This window comes from Neophocaena asiaeorientalis, unplaced genomic scaffold (genome assembly GCF_003031525.2).
Source record: "Neophocaena asiaeorientalis asiaeorientalis breed wild unplaced genomic scaffold, Neophocaena_asiaeorientalis_V1.1 scaffold74, whole genome shotgun sequence".
In the NCBI taxonomy this organism is placed as follows: domain Eukaryota; kingdom Metazoa; phylum Chordata; class Mammalia; order Artiodactyla; family Phocoenidae; genus Neophocaena; species Neophocaena asiaeorientalis.
The window spans coordinates 463251-468250 of NW_020172183.1; positions in this window are offsets into that span (position 1 = coordinate 463251).

Below are 5000 nucleotides of genomic sequence, written 5' to 3' on the forward strand. Positions count from 1 at the left end.
AATAACTTATTTTTCTTGTTCCTGATATAAGGTGCTCAATATTGTGCTAATTTTTATTTTTAACCTATTGTTTACAATTACCATTAAAATTTCTATTGTCAAGCATTTTCAAAGTTGCAGATTACTATCACAAACATATTATTTAATTAAATATCAAAATATTTAATTATGGATGGAAATATTATGAAAGAGTCACACTTATGTACTTTATACAGAGGAGAAAATTACAGTTCATATAAGCTGTGAATTGCCAAAATCCACACAGTAACTGTTCGAACTGGCTCTTTAATCCACGTTCTCTAACTTCAAATACTCTATTTTTCCTGCTAGGTCAGGTTGCCTCTTTCTAATAATTCATGATGATGTTTCAAATTTATGAAAATAATATGTACTGAATATCAAAATGTTAAGAGAAAGCGAGATAGATTTACAGATTTCCACAATAATACAGACAAGTTTCTTTTGGGACGCAGCCTAGGAAGAAAGGAATAGACTAATTGACATTCATAAACCCTTTAGTTACACCTATTCTGTGAAATCAGAAATGGGCATAACAGAAACTTTACATAAATTTACATAACTGAAATTACATAGCTGGTATTACTGTATAGAAATAGAGTGAGGAGTAGAATTTGGAAAGTATTTTATGAATTAAATGCAATAATTTAACTCAATATAGACTCCTACAAGAGGATTCATTTAATAACTTATTATACAAATTTACTAGTAATAACCAAAATTCTCTACATTTGTCTGCTGTGTAGAAACAGTTTGCAACTACTCATAAAAGCATCAATTGTTTCAAAACTACATACAGTTTTAAATGTAGGCTATTTTCACTGAATATTGAATTAAAATATTAACTTCAAGTTAAAATGGATTTGCAAATCTTAGGTATAATTAAGTAACTAAGCAGGGTGTTTTTTAACCTCTTCCCATTAATGCATTTATTTATTTACCTGGGTATACTGGATGCCTTCATATTAGAAAGTACTGCCAGGGCTCAAAAATGGATGAATTATATTCCCCACATCTAAATACTTACATTATTCATCTGCATGCCTGTGTCCTCCACTAAGCTGCAAGATTTTGGAGAAGAGTGTGTCTCAATTTCTACAGCTCCAATGCTCAGTAAATAAGTTTTTGAAAGCATTATAGCTTTGGCATCAGAGTCCCAGCTTTACTGTTTATTAACTATGTGACTTTGGGCAAATTACTTGATTCTTGTAAGTTTCATTTTTATTTTTTTATCTGATTATTGGGGCCAATAATAAAACCTATCTGATAAGGTATCCTAAACATTAAGTAAAATAACACATGTAAAGTGACTGGCCTTCAATGTCTCTATTGTGTTTACTGAATCATTTAATGACTGAATAAATGAATCCATATATCAACTAATGGATGAAAACAAGCATAATTTGTGGTGATATCTAATAAATGACATGAGTTACAAAAGTAACATTTGGAAACTCCTTGACCTCCAAACTCAACTGTAAGCATAAGAGAGGCAGTGTTTAGATTTGGACTGGTATTATCTGAGAGATTTGATTAAACTTTTTAGAAATACTAATTGGACAGTGTTGTATAAAATAGATAGTGCCATTCTATGGAAAGACAAGCTGGTACTTCTGAAAATTGTCAAGGCCATGAAAGACAGGAAAAGACAGAGAACTCATTCCAGATATAAAGAGACTAAAGAGGCATGGCAATTTTTTAAAAATAAACTTATTTATTATTTTGGCTGCATAGGTTTTTCTTTTTTTTAACATTTTTATTGGAGTATAATTGCTTTACAATGGTGTGTTAGTTTCTGTTTTATAACAAAGTGAATCACTTATACATATACATATATACCCATAACTCGTCCCTCTTACTTCTCCCTCCCTCCCAATCTCCCTATCCAACCCTTCTGGCTGGTCACAAAGCACTTAGCTGATCTCCCTGTGCTATGCGACTGCTTCCCACTAGCTATCTATTTTACATTTGGTAGTATACATATGTCCACATATACACTACTACTCTCTCACTTTGTCCGAGCTTACCCTTCCCCATCCCAGTGTCCTCAAGTCCATCCTCTAGTAGGTCTGTGTATTTATTCCTGGCTTGCTCCTAAGTTCTTCATGACCACTTTTTTTTTTTTAGATTCCATATGTATGTGTTAGCATACGGTATTTGTTATTCTCTTTCTGATTTACTTCACTCGGTATGACAGACTCTAGGTCTATCCACCTCACTAAAAATGAGTCAATTTCATTTATTTTTATGTCTGGGTAATATTCCATTGTATATATGTGCTGCATCTTCTTTATCCATTCATCTGTCGATGGACACTTAGGCTGCTTCCAAGTCCTGGCTACTGTAAATAGAGCTGCAGTGAACATTGTGGTACATGACTCCTTTTGAATTACGGTTTTCTCAGGGTATATGCCCAGTAATGGGATTGCTGTGTTGTGTGGTAGTTCTATTTGTAGATTTTTAAGGAACCTCCATACTGTTCTCCATAGTGGCAGTATCAATTTACATTCCCACCAACAGTACAAGAGGGCTCCCTTTTTGCCCCAACCTCTCCAGCATTTATTGTTTGTAGATTTTTTGATGATGGCTTTTATGACCGGTGTGAGATGATATTAAATTGTAGTTTTGATTTGCATTTCTCTAATGATTAATGATGTTGAGCATTCTTTCATGTGTTTGTTGGCAATCTGTATAATTTCTTTGGAGAAATGTTTATTTAGGTCTTCTGCCCATTTTTGGATTGGGTTGTTTGTTTCTTTTGATATTGAGCCGCATGAGCTGCTTATAAATTTTTGAGATTGATCCTTTGTCAGTTGCTTCATTTGCAAATGTTTTCTCCCATTCTGAGGGTTGACATTTCATCTTGTTTATGGCTTCCTTTGCTGTGCAAAAGCTTTGAAGTTTCATTAGGTCCCATTTGTTTATTTTTGTTTTTATTTCCATTTCTCTAGGAGGTGGGTCAAAAAGGATCTTGTTGTGATTTAAGTCACAGAGTGTTATGCCTAGGTTTTCCTCTAAGAGCTTGATAGTGTCTGGCCTTACACTTAGGTCTTTAATCCATTTCAACTTTATTTTTGTGTATGGTGTTAGGGAGTGTTCTAATTTCATTCTTTTATGTGTAGCTGTCCAGTTTTCCCAGCACCACTTATTAAAGAGGCTTTCTTTTCTCCATTGTATATTCTCGCCTCCTTTATCAAATATAAGGTGACAATATGTGCGTGGATTTACCTCTGGGCTTTCTATCCTGTTCCATTGATCTATATTTCTGCTTCTGTGCCAGTCCCATACTGTTTTTACTACTGTAGCTTTGTAGTATAGTCTGAAGTCAGGGAGCCTGATTCCTCCAGCTCCGTTTTTCTTTCTCAAGATTGCTTTGGCTATTCGGGGTCTTTTGTGTTTCCATACAAACTGTGAAATTTTTTGTTCTAGTTCTGTGAAAAATGCCAGTGGTATTTTGATAGGGATTGCATTGAATCTGTAGATTGCTTTGGGTAGTAGAGTCATTTTCACAACGTTGATGCTTCCAATCCAAGAATATGGTATATCTCTCCAACTATTTGTATCATCTTTAATTTCATTCATCAGTGTCTTATAATTCTCTGCATACAGGTCTTTTATCTCCTTAGGTAGGTTTATTCCTAGATATTTTATTCATTTTGTTGCAATGGCAAATGGGAGTGTTTTTGTAATTTCACTTTCAGATTTTTCATCATTAGTGTATAGGAATGCGAGAGATTTCTGTGCATTAATTTTTTATCCTGCTACTTTACCAAATTCATTGATTAGCTCTAGTAGTTTTCTGGTAGCATCTTTAGGATTCTCTATGCATAGTATCATGTCATCTGCAAACAGTGACAGCTTTACTTCTTCTTTTCCGACTTGGATTCCTTTTATTTCTTTTTCTTCTCTGGTTGCTGTGGCTAAAACTTCAAAAACTATATTGAATAAGAGTGGTGAGAGTGGGCAACCTTGTCTTGTTCCTGATCTTAGTGGAAATGCTTTCAGTTTTTCACCATTGAGGATGATGTTTGCTGTGGGTTTGTAATATATGGCATTTATCATGTTGGTAAGTCCCCTCTCTGCCTACTTTCTGGAGCGTTTTTATCATAAATGGGTGTTGAATTTTGTCAAAAGCTTTCTCTGCATCTATTGAGATGATCATATGGTTTTTCTCCTTCAATTTGTTAATATGGTGTATCACATTGATTGATTCGCGTATATTGAAGAATTCTTGCATTTCTGGGATAAACCCCACTTGATCATGGTGTATGATCCTTTTAATGTGCTGTTGGATTCTGTTTGCTAGTATTTTGTTGAGGATTTTTGCATCTATATTTATCAGTGATATTGGCCTGTAGTTTTCTTTCTTTGTGACATCTTTGTCTGGTTTTGGTATCAAGGTGATAGTGGCCTCGTAGAATGAGTTTGGGAGTGTTCCTCCCTCTGCTATACTTTGGAAGAGTTTGAGAAGAATAGGTGTTAACTCTTCTCTAAATATTTGACCAAATTTCCTGTGAAGCCATCTGGTCCTGGGCTTTTGTTCGTTGGAAGATTTTTAATCACAGTTTCAATTTCAGTGCTTGTGATTGGTCTGTTCATGTTTTCTTTTTTTTCCTGGTTCAGTCTCGGAGGGTTGTGCATTTCTAAGAATTTGTCCATTTCTTCCAGGTTGTCCATTTTATTGGCATATAGTTGCTTGGAGTAATCTCTCATGATCCTTTGTATTTCTGCAGTGTCAGTTGTTACTTCTCCTTTTTTATTTATAATTCTATTGATTTGAGTCTTCTCCGTTTTTTTCTTCATGATTCTGGCTAATGGTTTATCAAGTTTGTTTATCTTCTCAAAGAACCAGCTTTTAGTTTTATTGATCTTTGCTATTGTTTCCTTCATTTCTTTTTCATTTATTTCTGATCTGGTCTTTATGATTTCTTTCCTTCTGCTAACTTTGGGGTTTTTTTTGTTCTTCTTTCTCTAATTTCTTT